This window comes from Chrysochloris asiatica, unplaced genomic scaffold, assembly GCF_000296735.1.
Source record: "Chrysochloris asiatica unplaced genomic scaffold, ChrAsi1.0 scaffold00153, whole genome shotgun sequence".
NCBI classification, from domain to species: Eukaryota; Metazoa; Chordata; class Mammalia; order Afrosoricida; family Chrysochloridae; genus Chrysochloris; species Chrysochloris asiatica.
Window position 1 is genome coordinate 7489192 of NW_006408671.1, and position 8730 is coordinate 7497921.

An 8730-nucleotide genomic window follows, 5' to 3' on the forward strand; every position below is an offset into this window, starting at 1 on the left:
CTTTTAAGGCTGAAAATAAATCAATTTCATCTGTTGGTTGTTTTATTTCAAGGATTTTTCCCCTCATTCTTGCTTCCTTTTAGGCCAGTTCACAAAGCCATATGGCAGCTGAAAGAAGCAATGCAATGAGCTGTATTTTCATATCTAAACAAAAGGCTTGTGGTGTCAAAGAAGTTCATGAATGCATTAGACAGTTAGGTATAGTTGAGCCTTCAGTCACGCCAGAGAAGACTAAAGAGAAAGCTGATGGAGCTACCACTGTTTAAACAAGGGAATACTGGAAATTCTCCTGGCTCATCTCATCCACACTTCTTTATCTTCAATTTTACCTTATCTCCTCCCAGTTAGTCTGGTGCCAAAATCTTATTAATTCTATTAATGACATATGGTTTGATGCAAAAGTATGTAGCAAAACAAGAAAGGTGCCAACTGAGTGCCCCCTCCACTCATTTCTAATATTTGTTTCAGAGGTTGCAATAATTTTAACAAAGATAATGCCAGTCATATTTTTAAGAGTTCAGAGTACACTCCAGAAATAAGAATGTAAAGTACAGAAACTTGCTTCTCAGCTACTTCAGCATGACTTTGCTATTGTCTAGTAAGAGAAAACGTTAGGCAAACCAACATTTAAAGAACATAGCAGTTTCTTAATCTACAAGTATTTGAATTACAAGTTTTGGTCTGGAAGAGTTCAGAACTCCTGATTACACTTATTTTTACACATGCACACACAGACACACACACACAAAAAAAAATCTGGCCTTTTGCAGAGTTAGACTAAGCTGAAAACTTTTTCAGCAGTTAAACTCCAAGCCCTCTTTAGACATGTAAAACAAGTATAGGTCACCATCTGGAATAAAAAGCAATAGTGTGCATGAAGGCAAAAACTAATAATTTTCAAAGGTGAAAATAAATATATACTTTGTTTCATTTTACACTAATGCCTTATGCCAAATCCTCACATTGGCAGGTGGTTGATAGCAAAGCAAAATTTTAGGTCTGAATAACACTTATTCTTTCTAAAAGGAGAATATGGAAGGAGAAGAAAGAAAGATACTAAGACATAGCTCCTTCCTATACTTAGAAGTATTCCTTTAAGTTTTAACAAATGGTTCCTCCATGATCAGAAAAAAGGAATTCTACAAATATAATTTTTTCCAATCCTGCACAGCTTCTGTGAATTATTTTATCATCTATGTGGTATTAGGATCTTTATTTAAATCTATAATGAAATTTAAATATTTAGACCATAAATATTAGAATACTGAGGGTTAGTAGTATGGAGGGAGCAGTTATTAGAAAATTAGTCACACATAATCAGGGGAAATATGATAGCTGTGGAAACAGAAAGTTAACAATACTGTAATTGAGCAATGGTAATAATAATATAAATTAAAGGAAACATGAAGTGTTGAAAGAGTGATGCTTACTCTTAGGTATTTGCTTTCTTTGGTATTGAATAGGTATACTATGCTGCCTCAAATGCATAAGAGTGACAATGTGATTATTTTAAAAGAAAGTTTACAAATATAGATATAAGGGTTAAGGCATCTTGAAAAAAAAATACCAAAGAGAGAGAAAAAATTATTTAAAACATTTGATACTGGCAGTGAAAATAGATGTCAATTCCTTCCATAGTTAACAAGGCTATGAACTGTCCCAAGCTATTAAAAGCAACTAAATTTAGGCATAAAAATGAGGTAAAAAAAATACTATTTAAAGACTAATACTATAATCAGTAAGAAATGTGCATGCATGAATTTTTAACTTGGATGCACTCCAGCAAGAGGTCCCTGAGTACCACAAATGGTTTGCACTTCTCTACTAGCCTAAGGGTTAGTGATTCAAAAACATCTAGGAGTTCTGCAGAAGAAAGTCATGATAATCTGTTTCCATAAAGATTAGAACCAAGAAACCCCTAGGGAACAGTTCTACTGTGTAACACATGGAGTCACCATGAAATCAGTGTGATCTCACAATTTATTTATTTGTTTTTTTCTTCATTCCAGCATCTGGACCATAAAAAGTAGAGAGAGAGATCTTTTCTTAAAAGACATTCAGGCTCCCAGTGATATTTGAGAGTTTTCTTCAGTTTTGACTGGGAATGTTTCTCTATCTACACACAGCTTGAGCAGAAAAAAATTAAACTAGCTTGAGGTCAAGGGTTGAACTCTACGTTGAGTAAGTATAAATCTACCTAAATTCATGACTGATCTCCATACTATGCAAACAAAAGAAAGTCATACCAATAAAGATCAAATACCCTGCCACTGAGTCAACTCCTACTCATAGTGACTCTATCTAGGGTTTCTGAGACTTTAAACCTTTATAGTAGGATCAAAACAAAATTGGCAATACACTGGTCACAATGGCAAAGGAAAAGAATGAGACAGTGTAAATAACAAAAATAAAAAAATGACATGGATGATGTTATAACAGAGCCAAATAAGATAAAAAGTATTACAACAGAATATTACTTTACAAATTATAATGCAACAAATTTGAGAAACTAAAATTAATAAAAAAAATGTCTAATAAATTGATAAATAAATTTCACTACTTACCTAAAGTAACACATTGAGGTAAAAAATTTGAACAGATCCATAGCAAAGATTAAATTGAAGAGATCATAAAATGACTCCTAAGAAAAACAAACAAACAAACAAACAAACAAACAAAAAAACCCAGGCTCAGATGGCTTTACTGGAGAATTTTACCAATTATTCAGAATTAAATTGATTCTAATTTTACTCATGATATGGCATTGTGTATTAATGTGCTGGACTGCAAAGTCGGTTTGAACCACAATGTTGGCAGTTCAAGCTCCTCAGAAACCCTATACAGGGTCACTATGGGTTGGAACTGACTTGACAGCACTGAGCAACAACAACAATAATTTTATTCACATGATTCCAGAACAGAGAAAAGGAAGGAACACTTCCCGATTTATTCAATGAATCCACCATAATTATGATAACATTACCAATCAAAGATGCTATTAGAAGAGAAATTTATAGACCAATATACTTTATAAATATTAATGAAAATTTTCCCAATAAAATTCTAGCCAATTGAATCCTTCCACATATCAAAAGAAAAATACATTATGACCAAGTAGATTTCATATCAAGTAAGCAAGGTTGATTCAATATTTAAAAAATCAATCAATGCAATCCACAAAATCAATGAACAAGAAATCACATGATAATCTCAATCAGTGTAAAATAAGTCTTTGAGTAAGTCCATTACCCTTTCCTGATAAAAAAATCTTAGAAAAATAGGAATAGGAGTGAAATTCCTCAATATAAGTAAAAGCACATTTAAACAATCAACACCAATATTATTCTCAACAGAGAGAGACTAAATTTTTTTTCTTGAAACAGAAACAATAAAAGGAAGTCCTTTATTATCTATTTTGCTTGATATGGGGATTCCAGGTGTGGTCCCTTAGGATCACCAATGGACTATTAACCACAAGGTTGGGGGTTCAAACCCACCAGCTACTCCTCAGACACCATATAGAGGGTTTTAAAGAGTCTGAGCTGACTTGAGGGCACTTAACAACAACAATAACTGCTCAATATTTTACTTGAAGTCCTAGCTACAGCAATAAGGCAATAAAATAAAGTAGAAGGCAAACAAATTGATAAAGAAGAAGTAAAATTATATGTATTTGCAGTTGTCATAATACTATAAACAATAAATCACACAGACTCCAATAAGAAAATCACTAGAACTAATAGGAATTTTCATCAGAGTGGCAGGGTAAAAGATCAAAATACAAAAGTTAGTGGGATTCATCACACCAAAGAGAGAACTGTGAAATGAAGGTCATGAAAATGATGCCATCTACAATAGCTTTCAAAAAGATAAAATATTTAAGAATGAACCTAGGAATTTGAACATCGGAAGCAAACAGGAAGAATATTAGTTGGAAAATATGGCCTTGGGGATATAAATGATGGTGGAGCTCTCATGATAGAATTTGGCAAAATCAATGACTTACTGCAAATACTTTTAAAAAAAAAATAGTATAAACAGTAACTATACATACAGACCTCACCAGATGGAATGCACAGAAGTCAAATTGACATCTGTAGGAAGAGATGATGGAGAAGCTCAGGATTATCAGCCAAAGAAAGCAAATGACAGCTGTCAGCCGTGGAACTTCATATCAGCTGCTTATATGCAAGTTCATGCTGAAGCTAAAGAAAATGAAAGGAACTACATGGAAGCAAAAATATGACATTGAATATGTCCCACAGGGATTTAGAGACAACCTCAAGAACAGATTTGATGCACTAGCAATTAAAGATCAGAAGAGTTATAGAATATCATCAAAAGCATCATGCATGAAGAATGTAAAAAGTCAAGGAATAAAAGACAAAACTGAATTTAAGAGGAGACCGAAGCTTTCTCTTAATATAGACTAGCTAAAGTGACTGCAAGACATGATAAACCAAAAGAACTAAACCAAAATTTTCAAAAGAAGACAATGTAAATAATTATAATGACATGTGCAAAACCTGGAATTAGAAAACAAAAAGGAAAGAATGCACTCAGCATATTTCAAGCAAAGAACTGAAGGAAAAATTCAAGTCTCGGTTTGCAATTTTTAAAGTTTTTAGGAACAAAATATTGAACTGTGTCTGAAGTATCAAGTGAAGATAGAAGAAATACAGACATTGTACACTCCCCCCCCAAAAAAACAAATTTGCTTTCTGTTCAATCTTTTCAAGAGGTACCATATGATCAAGAACCAATCATACTGAAGGAAGAAACCCACGCAGCACTGAAGGCATTGGCAAAAATCAAGGCTCTAGGAATTGACAGAACACAAATAGAAATGTTTCAAAAAAATGGTGCAGCATTGTAGATGATCATTCCTCTATGCCAAGAAATTCAGACAACAGCGACAAGGCCAACCAACTGGAAGAGAACAATCTTTGTGCCCATCCCAAAGAGGGTGACCCTACAGAATGTGGACATCCATGAACAATATCATTACATCACATGTAGGTAAAATTTTGCTGATGATAATTTAAAACACAGTTGCAGCAGTGCATAGACAGGATTGCTGTTGTTGTTAAGTGTTGTCAAGTCGTTTTTGACTCATAGTAGACCTGTATAGGGTTTCTGAGGAGTGAATGGTGAGTTTGAGTCACTGACCTATTGGTTCAAATTGACTTTCTAATCCAGTGTTTTATCTCACAGTGCCACACCAGGACTCCATGGACAGGAAGCAGTCATAAATCCAAGCAGGATTCAGACGAGAACCTGGAATTAGGGATGTCATTGCTGATATCAGGTGGATCTTGGCTGAAATCAGAGAATACCAGAAAGAAGTTTACTTGTGCTTTATTGACAATGCAAAGGCATTTTACTTTGTAAATCATAACAACTATGGATAACATTTCAAAGAATAGGTATTTCACAACACGTAAGTGTGTTCATAGCAACCTGTACATAAACCAAGAGGCAGTCATTCAAACAGAACAAGGATATAATGAATGGTTTGAAATCAGAATAGGTGTGCATCAACATTTTATCCTTTCACCATATTTAGTTAATCTGTGTGCTGAGCAAATAATCTGAGAAGCTGAATTGTATGAAAAAGAACATGTCATCAGGTTTGGGGGAACACTCATTAAAATTTTTGATATGCAGATGATACAATCTTGCTTGTTGGAAGTGAGAAGTACTAAAAATATTTACTCATGAAGATCAAAGACTACAGTTTTCAGTATAGATTGTACTTCTATGAAAAGAAAACACAATCCTCACAACTGAACCAATGAATAACATCTGAAGTCCTGGTGTGTCCATTGTAGGATGAGTGCTGAACCAAAAGGTCTTTATGAACTGCAAGGTTGTCAGTTCAAACTCACCAGCAGCTCCGAGGAAACCTTATGCTGGGTCGCTGTGAGTCGAATCTGACTTGACAACACTTCATAACAACAACAAATGGAGTAAAGATTAGTCAAAGACTTAATTTTGTTTGCATCCACAATCAACACTCATGTAAGCAGCAATCAAGAAGTCAAATGATCTATTTCATTAAGCAAATCTGCTGCACAAGACCTCTTTAAAGTATTAAAGAACAAAAATATAAGTTTGAGGACTAAGGTGTGCCCAAGCCAATCCAACGTGTTTTGAGTTGCCTCATATATTTGTAAAGTTGTATAACAAATAAGGAAGTCTAAAGAAGAATCAATACAAGTGAATTACGGCACCAGTGAAGAACAATGAATATAACATGGGCTGCCAGAAGAATAAATAAATCTGTCTTGGAAGAAGTGCAGCCAGAATACTTATTAGAGGTGAGGATGGCAAGACTTTGTCTGTCGTACTTTGAATATATTGTCAGAAAGGATCAATACCTGGAGAAGAACATCATGCTTGGTAAAGTGGATTGTCAACAAAAAGAGAAAGACTCTCAAGAAGATGAATTTGCCACAGGGTCAGCAGCAATGGGCTCAAATATAGCAACACTTGTGAGGATGGTGCAGGACTGATCAGTGCTTCGTTTTATTGTATATATGGTTGCTATGCTACAGAACCATCTTGGTGACACCTAACAACAACAAAACTCTATTTCCAATGTTCCTTCTTCTCATTCTTAAGGTGTCACCATTTATATACCATTAACAGATATGTTGCCATAGATACTCAACCTAAATTTGTAATATCTATTATATGTTCATGTAGGCATTTAACTTTTTTTCAGAGCATACTTTTACAAGTCAGTTTATTCAATTTCCCTTCCAATGTTCATTTTATTTCTTTACTTATTCACATGACTCTGATCTCTTTTAATGTAGAATTGTAGCCAGTAACAAGCACACTTTTTTTTCTTACTCTTCTTTCTTTTGCTTCTATCTTTTGCTATGTCTTCATCTTCCTTGCATTCACCTTTTTATGTTTTAGTCATGGCTCATAATGCTTTAATCTCTACTAGAAATTAATGTAGCAGCTACTATTATTAATCCTATCTTAATAATTTTGGATGTAAAGCAGGAAGATTGCATAATTTATGCAGCTCTGTCCTTTGCCCTTATTTTTCTTGCTGTGTGAAATGGGAGGAATGACCTGGGGATGGAACAGCAATCTTGTGACTATTCAGTCCATAAGCATAAAATCACTATACTTAATATGACAAAGAGGAAGATAACCATTTTTGGATTATTTTTCCATTTTTCTATGCTGTGTTTAACCCCATGGATTTGATATGTCTCCAAAGCTATCTTTAAATTTTAGCATTTTTGTTTCTTAAATTTCTTTATAACAGACTGTACATTTTGTTTTGTTTTGTTTTAATTAAGTAGGTTCTGATTCTTTTTTATTTTGCAGTTCTTTTCTTAGCCTAGCTTTCTCTTTTCATTTTGTTGTATAACATTAGAAGAAGCCAGGAAGCATCTACATTGTGTTTTCTGAAAAGTATCTTACACCATCTGGTTCCCAAGGTAAATATTTTATTTTCCATGTTATTGCAGTTGACAGAGTTGCTAAACTTTCTACTGACAAAAACTCAAGTGCACCTTTGCTTCCAGTTACCATTATTTTGCCTTATTTTCATTACTGATCTTACTGTCTACCTTTTTAAAAAGCCATTAGGTGTCGTTATTGGTCCCTTTGAAGACTTTTAGTTTTCATCCACTGCCACCTCAAGATTTTTCAAACTTCCATTTGCCAGTCACTTACATATGTATTGGTATTTGTCATTCTTTCTTTCTTCCTTTCTTCTTTCCTTCATTTTTTCCTTCCTTCCTTTTCTGACATCATGTCATTTAAATAAACCAAAGTCTCTTCAAGTCACCCTGTTGTACCTTGAATTTACTTGATACAGCTTTTCTACCAAAATCCTTGTTGTTGTTGCTAAGTGTTTCACAGTCCAGTACTGATGCTACAGTGCCATACCAGGAGTCCAAAGTCTTGCTGTTGTTGTTAAGTGCTATTGAGTCAGTTCTGACTCATAGTGACCCTGCATTATGTTTCCAAGGAACAGCTGGTGAGTTTGAATTGCTGACCTTGTAGTTCAAATGAACCATGTGGTCCAGTGTTTTCCCCACAGTGAAACACCAGGACTCTTAAAGTCTTCTTACTTTCCACCCAGTGATTGAGTGGGGACATCAAAATATGATATATATAAGTCTAATTAATAGATTGGTTAGTTTTGCCATCCTGCTGTGTTTAAAATGAGCCATCTCAGAAGCAGAAACAGATGATCTCTTGATCAAGAAAGAAGAGCATGAGTGGAGCATGAGATTCCAACTTGGAAAAATGGCAGCAGCAGAGGCAGTGGTATGGAGAGACAGAACAACTGACAGTTTCAGTGTCTATGGTCAGGAGGCTGGCTTGCAGAATGTGTCCTTTGGGCACTTATAGACTGGCAAAAAGAGCTTTGTAACACTTGCAATAATAAGACAGAGATCTAGGGGTCACATGGTTGAGAGGTCATAGACAATAACAAGGCATGCCTGCTGTATGGCAGAAAAGATACATTCCTGACTGGAGGATTGCCACATCCTGAGCTGTTTATGTTCCTAAATTACAATCTGTTCACTTTCATAATATATCTCATAATTGTGAGTATTGTCTATGGGTTCTGTGTGGTGAGTTTTATGGATTCTTGAACCCAAATGTAGAGAGAGCTGTGGAAGAAATAGTTGGTATCAGCGTAGAGTAAAGAAGGTTGTTGGTTAGAGTCATGTCTGATCTCTGCTTCATAGA